This window comes from Lycium barbarum, chromosome 10 (genome assembly GCF_019175385.1).
Source record: "Lycium barbarum isolate Lr01 chromosome 10, ASM1917538v2, whole genome shotgun sequence".
Lineage (NCBI taxonomy): Eukaryota > Viridiplantae > Streptophyta > Magnoliopsida > Solanales > Solanaceae > Lycium > Lycium barbarum.
The window spans coordinates 8,611,539-8,625,289 of record NC_083346.1 but is presented as its reverse complement, the minus strand read 5'-3'; positions in this window follow the sequence as shown (position 1 = coordinate 8,625,289).

Here is a 13,751-nt window from a genome sequence, read left to right as displayed (position 1 = left end):
TCGACTAATTTTAGTTTTCCCGGTTGGGTGAGCGATTGCTTAACTAGTCAATTCCTCTTTAGTGATCTAGCAATCTCGATCTTTCATCATTACCATTATCATTAGCATTATGAAGCTTATTATTATATTGTTGTCATCGTTATTGTTACTTTTCTTATCTTTAAAATTAAAGAAAATAGGATAGCATATGTACGTATTTTAAATCCTCAGTATAGTTGAGTAGTTTCTAAGGCGTCCAAAGAATTTCAATTTACCAGTACGAGGTAAAATTATTTTCCTTTTCCGGGTTACACTATTGAAAACTAATTATTTCGAAGAGTATTATAGAGCATGTTTGATTAAGTTTTTGAGAAGTTAAAAGCGTTTTTATTTTCATACAAAAATGTTTTATTTTAGAGAATTGAGATATTTGTCCAAGCTTTTCGGAACAAAATAAGTGCTTTTGACTAGGAAGTTATTTTTTAGAAGTTAAAAAAATAGTCTTTCTCTAAAAGTAATTTTAGAACTTTGATCAAGCACAAAATATTTCTCTTTTGTAATTAATTAGCTAAACACAGATTTCGACTTTTCAAAAATACTTTTTGCAAAAGCACTTTTTATAAAAGTCACTTTTAAAAATAAGCATATTTTATAAGTTTTTCTAAACATGCTAAGTAAAAGCTAAGAAACTATTGAAACAAAAAGTAGTAATCATTTAAATATGATGTAACCAGTATTAATTGATTTTACAAAACAGATGATGTTTTTAAGCATTTATAGAGGATTTTCTCTTAGTGGATAATCAATACTCTTTTCTTCTCAAATTATCTGTCGTGATTGTTAAAAATAGTTATCTTAAATTATTTGTTGTTTTAGAAGTTAAAGACACAATTAATTATTTTTCACTATTTTACCTTTAGTAGAATTTTGTCATTAATGAAGATGACACACAAATAGAATAAACATTTAATTAAGAGAAATTATAAGTTTAGACATAAATACGGGTAAAGTATTCCAATACCCCGTCTAATTATAATTCTTAAGGGGTGTCTAAAAGCAAAAAAAAAAAAAAAAAAACCCCGAGGACAAATAATTTGAGACGGAATGAGTATATATGACTCATAAAAAAATTAGTACGGAGTAGTATATATATGAGCCTATTACGAACCAGAATCAATTTTTTCATTTGAAATTTTTACGTAGTTTTTAGTACCATTTATATTGATTATTATTATTATTATTATCATCTTGTTATAATATTGATAATTTTAATTTTGTGTAGAGATGATAAATGTCAAAGTATCTGCTAGTGATCCCTGCTTAAGGAAGAGTGAGACGTTTTCTGGAAGTTGTGAAGGCGGCAGGGAGGCAGAGTGTGTAGACAAGTGCGTAAATTGGGAGTATACTCTTCAGGGTGATTGTCGTAATGATTTGGGTGATTTGGGTTATGCTTGCTATTGCTTTGATTGTTGAATGAATGACTAGTAATTATATATTTACTCGTTAATTTGGCAAAAAATAAAGACTGCTACGTACTTGATTTGTAGCAGTTCAACCTCTCGTAAAAATAAAGATTACTGTCACTTTGTTACATTTGGGCTTTTTAGTAGAATAAGTACTCAAGTTGTATGCAAAATATATGTACCTTTGATGTTTTTATTAATTCAATAAATACATGATATATGTTTTTAGAGAAAATGACAATCTTTGAAAATAGGTACAAAAATGTTTCCTAAACTATGCACCGAATGATTTTGGTCCTTCAAGTTTGTCAAAAGTGAATACAACAATAATAACATACCCGCTGGAATTTTATAAGTGGAGTCTGGAGAAAATAGAGTAGTGTATGCAGATTTTACCCCTACCTTGAGAGATAAAAAGACTGTTTTCGATAGACCATCGGTTAAAAAAAAAATAGGTCACACAGAAAAAAGAAGCAGGAGCTCAAAGTCAATATTTTTAGTTTTTGTCAAATATTTATCAAACTTGTCTGTTTAAAAACAGTCTCTTAAAGATGTAAAGAAAGCCATGTGTATGTGGCTTGTGTGAAGTTATTAAGTTTCTTTGTTTTAAACCATAATAATTTATGTAAAATAGATGGCAGCGACGATAAGTCTATCCATCGTCATAATTTGTTTACGTGGATCGGAAAAGGGGAAAAAGGAATGTGAGAAACTAAGGACCCGTTTGGCCACAAGAATTATTCTTTTTTTTTTTAATTTTTTTTTTCACTTTTTTTAAAAATTATTGTTTGACTATGAAAATTTCAAATACAACTTGAGGTTGTATTTGAATTTTTTTTTTTCACAACCAAAACCTTATTGAAAAGGTACACGTCAACTACAAAATATTAGTTACAAAAACTATGATCAAACACAACTCCAACTTTAAAATTCCAAAAAAAATGTTTTTTTTTTTTGATTTCTATGGCTAAACGCCTACTAAAACAGAAGGTTGGATTTTAATAACCCGCTATAGTTATTTCATTTAATAAGAGTAGTACTGAATAGATGTATTAATTAGTAATTATTAATAATGCATGAATGAGTTATGTTGAGATTATTTTTTACCGACATAATTATATATTTCGGAACTAAAAGGACACCAACAAGGTTGATATCTCTGATGCATCTTTCTCTTCATATATTTTTCTGTCTTTTCGTTACGTGAAGAGAGAGGGAGAGAGTGAAAAAAGAAAAAGACAGAGAAAAAAAGAGGACTTGTAAAAAGTAAACTCAGTACTACATATATAATATGGTTATCTATATCTGTATCTATATCAATATATTATTAAAAGTCAAGGAAAAAAGCATCACATTAAGTCAAGTGACAGTCTAGAAAAAAGCCACATGTAATTAGTAACTAATTAACTATTAACTAATATAACTAATTAAGCCAAGTAGCAGCATAAGAATAAGCCACTTGATAATTTTTGACGAGAAAATTGTAAAAATTAGGAGAAAAAAACTTAACAGATTTTTACATTACTTTTAAACTTTTGATCAAAAGTGATATATTAATTATTCAAGTACAAAGAATTGATTTAAAATTTTGAATTATTAAACTAACATAAAAGCAAATCTAACATAAATCAACAATATTCGGAACCAACTTTCAACAAATCTCATTTCGTGTTTTTATTTAAATTGAAAGCTATCCAAATTAATTACCAAGAAAAGAAAAAGAAAAAAAAATTATCTCAAAAAATTCGTTTTCAAATTCAAAGACACTTTTTAGGAAAGAGTTATGTTCTAATCAAACACCAATATTAAAAAAATGAAACATAAATGTTTAAAATCTGAATTTAATACTTACAATTTTGGAGATGATTACAAATTCTCCACTTTATCGAAATTAATCTATCTTCTATATATTATTAAAAGTACAGGAAGAAGCACCACATTAAGCCAAGTGGCATAACCACAAAAAGGCAAGTGGCACTTTTTAGGATAAAGCTCCAAAAGATTTGGAGTTTGAAAATATTAAAAAAAAAAAAAAACTGAAACAAATATGTAAAATAAAAAAGACAAAAAGAAACTAAATAAAACTAACCTGCACGTCCCAAAAATTCTGAAACAAATAAAAAAGACCAAAAAGAAAGGAAAAAAAAACTAAAATAAAACTAACCTACACGCCCCACGCCCCATTACCCCCACTAACTTACAAACACACGTGCACGGTTATTTTCCAAATTAAATTCAAAATTTAACTGTAGCCTCTAATCCACATTTATGTATCTTTTTCTTTCGCTTCTACAGATCATTTTTCATTTTTTGCTCAGTTACTTATTTTTTAATTCAGTTCATAATTTGATTGCAAAATGCTGAAGAAAAAGAAACAATTTACTTGCTATTTAAATTTTATCGTCATTCGCTACTTATGTTAGTTTCATTTCCTTTTGATGATTTCAATAAGTATTTTATTTTTTAGGAATAATATTAAAATCTATAGTGATGAGGATGGTGAAAGACTTGAGATGGTTTAGAAATGGGGATCTCGTCATGTCGTCGTTAATCTTTAGTTACCGCTATTTTTTGTTGAATTCTTGAGTTGATCTTTCGTTGCTCCAGGTGTACTTAATCTGAAATTGGAAAGCGGAGGACAACTGCCTCTATCTTCTACGTACTCATGGTCCATCGATAGTTTAATTCAACTACAAATCACTCTCAATCAAAACTCTAGATATTTTCTTTTATCTCGCAACCCAATTTCCCAAGTCATGCTTGGAAGGAAGGCAAAGGATTAGGAAGGGCGGTGCAAAATGACACCGTAAGGTGCTTCGTGACAACATTCACTGCATCAAAAGCCTGCCTTAGGAGGTTGGCGAGAAGAGGCGGAGTGAAAAGCATCTGTGGGATTACAAAGCATGGCACCTAATCATATAGTAATTGACTTAATTTGCTCCTTCGTGTTTATTATACTTCTCTTTTTAGATTTTTTTTTACTGCTATGGATATTGCTTTTGCTTTGAACAGACAAAGCAGGTCTCTTTATGGATTTGGTGTTTAAGTTTTACATTTGGATTATTGGGTTTGTTTTAATTTTGCAGTTGTAATTGACTTGGTTTCTGAATCTATGAAATATCTTATTTCAGTTTCACAAAAGAAACTATTTATATTATAAAGTAATAATCTTTCTAAAAATGGAGACAACAATATTTCTTTTTTGGAAAACAACAAATTATTTCACATGTTCTAACAATCTAACTAATCATTGGAGACTAATAAATGTCTTTTAAGCATGTAATTAATGATGAAAATTATACTATTGTTTTTTATTTCTTCTGCATTCGCTTCTATTTTCACACGTGTTTGAGAGATTTCTCATTTTTTCATCGTAGTATCTAATTGTTCACTTATCCTTATGCTTATGTTGTAGGTTACAGAGATTATATTATCATTCGTTGGAGGCGATATCTTGATCACTTGATATTATCGTTATGCCATGATGAGAGTACATTCAAAAGTATGGTATATTTGCTAATCTTTTGGGGTTCTTTTTATTTTAGAGTATCCGCTGGAATTAATATATTTTATTATCATGATTTAAATATAGGTAACTTCTTTAAGTATCTTTTATTTGAAAACTTTTCTATAGGTCTCTTTTCTGTTATTTCATACTTTATAATTTGCTACACTACTCACTTGCCTCACTTTTAACACGAATTTCTGAGAGAAGTCTATCATATTGTAAAGTTTATTTCTCTTCTCCATTTAAGTGACAACTTTTTTATGGTGTTACGAATTTTTTTTAGTTGTTTTTTTATTTGTTCTAAGATGCATTATTTTGTTCTTCCTTGCTTGACCTTATAGGTTTATCTTGAAATCTTTTTGCTATACGTCGCAGAGATTATGTTGTTGCCGGTACTGTTAGTTGGAGAAGATATTTTGATCCCTTGATTTTTTTCGTTATGCCATGACGAGAGTCTTTTCTAAAGCATGAAGCCTCTTCTGCAAAATTAATATTCGCTACTCTTTTTGGGTTCTTTTCTTTCAAAGCAATCATATCCAGTGAAATTGATATATTTTTTGTCACGATTTTAAGTATTGGAGAACCTCCTAACATAGCTTCTCTTTGAAGTCACTCATAAAATAGCAAAACAATTTTATTCGATTATTTAAGAATCAATCCTTTGAAAATTACTATTAAAATTTAAAACTAAAAAGAATAAGAGAGAAGCATTATGGAGCTTCTTTAAAAAAAAAAATGTTGTACTGGTATACATTTCGTTTTCAGACATTACTAATTGTGTCAACCACTTAACCAACATTAACATATGACGATTAAAATATCGTAAAAAATATATGAAATAACAAAGATCTTTTCACTTTATACTAAATAGGGAAAACATCAATTTTATTAAAAAAATAACGTATAAATAGGATTAAAGAAACTGTGAGTATATTTATAGTTTGATGTATTTTAAATGATAAAACAAAGTAGAAATACTCAAAATTATTATTGATAAAATTAAATATAATACCGAGAAATAAAAAAAGTGTACAAAAAAAAAAAATCAGGAGTAAGAAAAATCATATATTTCTATCTATATATTATGAAAAGGGAAGGATGATATAAGTCAGGTTACAAGCTAATAAATAATTATTTGACAATGTAACGATACGAAGTAATGAATATAATACAATAACAATAAACAAGAAACAAAAGTTTAAAAATTAAAAACATTAGCGGAGAAATACGAGGAATAAGACTTAAGTCTGTGTACGCGTATAAAATTCAGTTTAAAAATAGTTAACTTTTCTTATTTTATAAATTGTAAAATTTTAAATCATTTGATCCACGATCATTGATTATAATATAAATTTTGGTGAATATTATAATATTCACCAAAAATATCAATATAAGTACGATCAAGCAAATGAGATAATAATTTTTTAGAATATTTTTCTTTGACACTTTCCGCACATCGCGTAGGTACTATACTAGTATGTATAAAAAGAAAGACATATTTATTGTCATCCCACAACTTGATTTTTTACTTAGTCCTCAACACAAGAAATTGAATTGCTACAAATTACTCTACTAAAAAAACAAAACTTAGCCACTGTTATATCCCGTACTTTCGAGTGTTCGGGAGAATTCGAAATAATTTTGATTTGTGAGGAATGAGACTACATGTTGATTTGAATTCACACATGTGTGTGTAGTTCATGAGAAATATTGGCGTGGAAACTCGGAGGAAGGCCAAGGGAAAAATTGGAACTTCGGAAATTAGTTTCGGGAATTACAAAACGAGAATTTCAAGTAATTGGGCTAAAAAAAAAATGAAAACTAAGGCCCAATTGATGAAGGGTGGCCGGCCATGTACAAGGCCCAACCCATGGGTTTTAATTAATTTTCCATGTGGCAATTTATATAAGGGACCAAATATGTATTATTGTTATCCATTAGAATTTTCTTGAATCATAAGAAAGAAGAGCAAGAACAATGAAGGGGAGGGGTTTCGGCCCCTCCTAAGGAAAAAGAAAAAAATCCTAAGTCTATGAGTCATGATCCAAAAATCATGATTCTCTAGCAATATTACTCACTCACGGATGCTCTTCAACATGGTATAATTTTCAAGGCAAGAAGGTGTTTGTGTTGGCAAGTGGAGAATTGAAGAATAGGTAAGGATTTCATGTTCTTGTGTAATTATGGAAGCTTTGTTTATGTTGTGGGATGTAGGAATGAGTGGAAACTATGAAAATATGGAAGTTTGCATGGCATTTATATATATGCATGTGTGGCCGTGTGTGCGCCTTGATGTATAGGCAATATGAATTGAATTTTATGTTGTAATCTAGTTGTGGTTATGATGGAAATTATATTGGAAATGAAAGTGGAATGAATTTGGTTGAAGTTGGAAATTTATATGTTGGCCGTGTGATGTTTGAAAATTGAAATGGAAATGAATTAATGTTGTTTAGTATGTTAATTGTGTCGTTGTGAAGTGAATGGAAGAATAATGGTTCTTGTTGTTATAGAAAGTTTGTTGCTAAGTTGTTGTAGGGAAATTTGTAATCTTGTTATAGTTATGTAAATATGGAAATGAAGGTAGTAAGAGGCAAATGATGATTATCATTGATGAAGTTGGAAGATAGAAATATGTCATGAACATGTTTACTAAAAGATTGGAAGTTGTGGGTGAATTATGCCTTGGGTAGGAAACTTGTATATTGTGTATACCTTATGTATAATTGGTGAAAACGATATAATATGCCTCCGAATCATGTTGTAGTGATCTTGATAAGTGATGAACATGTAAATGGTAAGATTGGTTTGGAAGTGTAAGGTCGGAATGAAAGATGGCTAGTTATGTCATATTATGTGCTTTGTAATGCTTGTTGTTGTTATTGATGTTGTTGTTGGGTTGCTGTGTTGATATATTAAGCCGAGCTAAGTCTCGGGGATGTCATATATATAGGGGAAATGCTGCCGAAATTTCGGTAGACAACTATGTGATTAAGCTTAGATTCTTGAAAAGCTTGAAATTGACAATTGGTAAACATGACCATTTGTAGATTCTGGACGAAATTGGAAGTGAAGCTAAGCGAGCGTAAGGCGCAACTGAGGTATGTAAAGCCTTCCCCTTTGTTCTTTGGCATGTCCTAGATATACTAGGTTGAGGTCGGAACCTCGGGGACAATTCTGCTCATCGGAAACCGAGATTGATTTTTGGTACTATTCATTCAATTCAATTGAACTACAAAAGGTGCATTTTGCTAGAAAAGTGGTTAAACCTCCATAACTTTCACAAACGTAATCCGATCACTCCGAAACCTTCCTGGATGACTCCGTAGAGTCTAATGGGCGTGATTCATGTCCGCCACCCCGACTTGACCCGAGGTGGGCCCGTTACCCCCGGCGCCCCTCCTATGGTTCTGCTTGTCTCATTTTTGTGCGATAAGTCCAGGGAACTTATGGCTATCGTTCCGACTACTAGACGGAAGTTATTCTAGCTATCCTGAGACTGATTTTAATGATTATTGAAACAATTGTGGGGACAGAAACCCTGATATATATTTTGTATGGCTTTAGCCAATGTACTCTTGTCCGGAGCTCGCAGGTAGCTCCTGGTTATTATGATGTTTACTGTACGATAGGTGCTATGACCACCTTTATGAGCCTTATAAAATATTTTTGACATCTAAAACATTTTGAAAATCTTACCCTGATATTTTGGATAAACTACTTATCTCCTGTATTTTCTGATATACGACTTTGGCATACCTGAATCTTGTGTGATACATGATCCTGGCATGTGTGATTTATGCTTGGAAAGTGATAATCTGGCATTATGTTATTTTCTCTTTTGCCGAGTCCCGGGCAGGTTATATTATTATGCGCATATGTGATATTGGCCGCTGGACCCTTGACCGCAGCGTGTCCGATGTTGACCGCTGGACCCCTGACCGCGGTATGCCGGACTTGCGACCCTGACCGCTGGACCCCTAACCGCGGTATGTCGGGTTTAGGATAGTGACTGCTGGGCACTTGGCCGCGGTTTGTGTGATAATGACCGCTGGGTACTTGGCCGCGGTATGTGTGATAGTGACCGCCGGACTTGTGGCCGCGGTGCTTGCGTGTTTGATTCTCTTATGTGTATGAAACAAAAATGTTTTTCAAAAGAGAGCAAAGCATTTTGGCATTCTAATTGCCGTAATTACCTGCCGGAACCTCTCGTGTATGACTTGTACGTCAGAGGTGACCTTGTGGCATTCTGGTTATTCGTGCACATCTCATTGCACTGACTACCGCGCCCCTCACTAAAGGGCCGAGATCGGAGATAAATATACACTATCTGTGCCTGTGTAAGCTTATGATTTTGCATGCATGGTTCTGCCTGTTACACTCCTGGACACCTGACTCGGAGAAGGATTTTGTCTGTGTTGCTCCTGTACGACTGAGCCGGACTATGATTCAGTCCGTTATATTTCTGCACCACTAGCTCCGGTTGCGATTATGTCAGTCGCACTCCGTTCCCCTGGTCCGCACGATGATCCTGACAGCTGAGCTCGGTGCCTCTAATTCATATTACGACTCTGTCGGCTATACCCCGTGCTTATGGTGTATGTTGTGGTTCTGCCCATACACTCTGTATTTCTATTTCGGATTCGGGTCCGATTCTACCTGCTGTATTCCTGTACTACTGGTTCGGATTTTGATTATATTGCTATATTTTCGCTTTACATACTCGGTACATTTCCGTACTGACCCCCTGTTCTTCGGGTGCTGCGTTTCATGCCGCGCAGGTACTCCCAGTTGAGTTGAGGACAGGTGGAGGATGTTCCAGTGCAGATGGCAAGCTCCATTTGTTCCCGGAGTGCTGCCAAGTCAGAATCTGTATGTTATGCGTTTGGGATCTTGTTAGAGACTTTGCAGACAGTGTTGTGGGTACTGGTCGTCGGTTTGTGTATGTAATGAATTGGTATGATTACAGATTTGTTCGGCTTGAAAGCCACGAGAAGGAATATTTCTGAAAGAAAAGTTTTGCTATGTACTTTACTATTTGATTTAAAGAAAAAAAATATGACATGATTTTATGTGCAACAAGAGTCTGAGGGTTCGCTCGGCCCTAAATAAGGGTCGGGTGCCCATCACACCCTAGTGAGGTCGGGGTGTGCCAGCCACAGACAAATTTTTTGTAGCTAAACAACAAAATTCGTCGCTAATTTTATTTGGCGATGGATTAGCAACGACATTCATAACTAATTTGAGGGTTTTTTCAGTGAGAGTGGCCGTCTTTTTTTTTTTTTCAAATGAGTAAATACTTCATTGATTCAACAATAATAAGAATATCAAGCGTAAGAAAACTAACGTAAATTTTTTTAAAGATTAATTAGTATTAATTCGTAATACGTTTATACTAATTACCCATAAAGAGAAAGTCATTTTATATCACAAATTAGAATTATCAGTAAATTAAAATAGGGAAAATTACGGCCCTAAACACTTCGACCAACTAGTTTACAAAATATGTATAGGTGTGTATAGTTATAATAAAATATACATATACTATACAAGTAAAACCGTTTAAATTCAATATAAACTTCAACAAAGTTCCACATACGAAGTTTGGCTTGCCAAATATGTCTGAAGCTGACATGTATGATTGAATTTTGAATATTTATACCTGAACTTCAATCATCTCCATGAAGTGGGTTTTATTAGAATTTTTTTAAAACATTAGCACAAGTTGTAATACAACAATGTTTTTAAGGTTTTGTGGTGTAATGGTGACTTTTGGTCTTTAGTACCAGTAAGACCTGGTTAAATCTTGCAATCTCAAAGTTTTAAAATAAAAATTCTAATAGAACAAATAATTACTTTCAAAATTGGGAGAAAAAAGACGAAAAATAAGGTGGTGGCGAAGCAATAATTAGCCTAAGTTCTTCAAAGAAGAATAAGGCAATTTAATCGTACTATTCATACATAGTATTCTGATTTAAGATTTCAATTCTTTCTTATCTTAAAAAACATATGTCAAATATATCATAGACATTAGGGGCGGAGCCAGTAAGGGGGAAGGGGGTTCATCGGAACCTCTTTCGACGAAAAATTACACTATATATACAACGTGTTACAAAGTTTACCAAAACATACCGTGACGGAATAATCCGTGTCTTAATCTTCACAACAAAACACCCTAACCGATACATACTTAGAATGATTAATTACCAACAACTTAATTAGTCAATCCTAATGATTTGTGTTGTCCAGAGATGACAGTTGTGGAAGCAACTGACAATAATGACTGCCAAAGGTGGAGTGGTACATTTCGAGGGTCTTGTTTAGGCCGAGAGGGAGAGTGTGAAGACAAGTGCACAAATTTGGAGCATACTCTTCGTGGAGAATGTCGTTATGATGATTATTATTTGGGTTACTCATGCTTCTGCTATGTTTGTTGAATGAAGTAATATATATCACTGATCATTTGGCAAAAAATATGGAATGATGCTTTGTTGAGTTTCAACTTCTTGTTTGAATAAGTGAATATTATCCAAGTTGTGGAATGATAATACTCAATACTTTTATTTGGTACGTACTCTTGCGGTACTAACTTATGTGAAGGTGTTTGATTAGACGCAGAATTTAAAAGAAGACGGAAGAGTTCTGAAACTTGTGATCTTTCAAATCATAAAAAAAATTGTGGCATAAATCTTTTCGTTAAGGATAAAACTGGAAGTTTAAAGTTATTTTTTTTACAAATAGAAAGATATCATTTTTTGAGACTGACTAAAAAAAAAAGTGTCACATAAATTATAACTGACAAATTACTTGTTCAAATCCTTGTCCTCTTCTTAATTTACACTACTACTAACAGAGGAAAAGCACGAGAAGGAAGAATAGAATAACAGATATCACACCACAACAACTACAAATAATTTTGTGAATAGAGAGAAAAACAACACAAGGTTTCAACGAGGTTCGGCTAAACCTAATCCTTGGGGCAGAAGCAGAGAGGTTTTCACTATGAAAAAGAAGAAGTGTACAATATAATGGATCCCCAACTGCAACCCCTATATATAGATCCCAAGTCCCAGACCTATAAGAAGAGGTTTTCCCAATCCTACAAGGACAATATGTTTTCTTTTCTCAAATATATTAGAACATAGGTTTCCTAAATATACAAGGGAAAAATTCAAGACATAATCAACATATCTTCCCCTTGGCTTGAATTCTCTTTATCAACAAGAACAAGTCTCTCTACCTTGCCCTCAGCCTTCGAAAGGGCTCTATCACATACCAATCAAGTCTAAGCAATGCCTAAACTTGTTGGCCGGGACTGTCTTGGTCATCACGTCAGACAGATTATCATATGCAGAAACTTCTTCACATCAACAACCCATTTTGATATAACGTCTCAGACAGTGGCAGAGCCAGAGTTTTCGGTAAGGGTGTTCAAACTTCCAAGAGGTATATACATATAAAAAAAATCTACCGATGGGTGCACCGAGTGCACCGAGAAATTTAAGTCAAACTCTATATAATATTAAGCCAACTCATAAAAGTACTTGTTATAAAATTAACAATAGTACAAATCAAAACTAACGTAAAAGTCAACAAACGAAATTTTAGTGCAAAGACAACAAATTAATTCTCTTCTTTAAATAATAACAAATTATTATTCTCATCAAAATTTTAGTGCTCTTCCAATAATAATAGAAAGAGCCCTTACAAGAATTATATTATACGAGGGAATCATGTTGTTAAAATAAATAAACAATATAAAGGAGGAGAGAATATTTCAAAAGATAAAATTAGTAAACAATAAAAATAAGATGCTCCATTTGAAATTAAATTGTTGATGTCAAAGACGGGCCTTAGTATGCAGCCCAAGCAGCCCAGCTAGCAGAACACTACTTCGTTTTGGAAAAATGTAAAATCGAAGGCGAGACGAAAGGAATCGAACTCGCGCCCTGGGGTAAATTTGAACATCCTTGACCGTTGAGCCATCACTGTTGGTATTGTCAAGGGTGTTCAAGAGTTTGCATTTATCCGATATATACAATATATTAACTATATATACAATGTAATTTTCCGGCGAAGGGTGTTCGGCTGAACACCCTTCCACTAGTGTAGCTCCGCCCCTGGTCTCAGATAAAATGATGTCTGACTTCAACATGCTTCGTCCGCTCATGGAACATCTGACTCTTGATAAGATGAATGACATTCTAACAGTCACAAACCACTGAAGCCTTCTTCTGAGCTAGTCCAAGATTACTTACCAAGCCTTGTAGCTAAATAGCCTCTTTCACTGCTTCCGTAATTGCCATATAATCAGCCACTGTGGTAGACAAAGCAACAAACTGCACAATCGCCTTCCAACTGATGACACTACAAGAAATAGTAAAAACATAACATGTCAGAGAGCTTATCCAAGTCCCTGCATAATCTGAATCAACATAGCCTACTACTGATTCGCTCAATTTGTCTTTGCAAAAAGTCGTCCACATTTGTAGTACCCTTTAAGTATCTCATGAACCACTTCACTGCATGCCAATGTTCTTTACCAGGATATGTCATGTATCTACTCACAACACTAACAATATGTGAAATGTCAGGGCTTAGTGCAAACCATAGCATATATAATGCTACCAATAGCACTTGAATATGGAACACGAGACATATGTTCATCTCCTCATCATGATCAAGGTTTTACACCTCATCCACTTCCTCTACTTCTGAACTACTGGACTGGGCTAGTGGGGATTTAATTTCTAGCTCTATGCTGTCACTGGCACCACAATCTGTTTTTGCTATTATCTTCT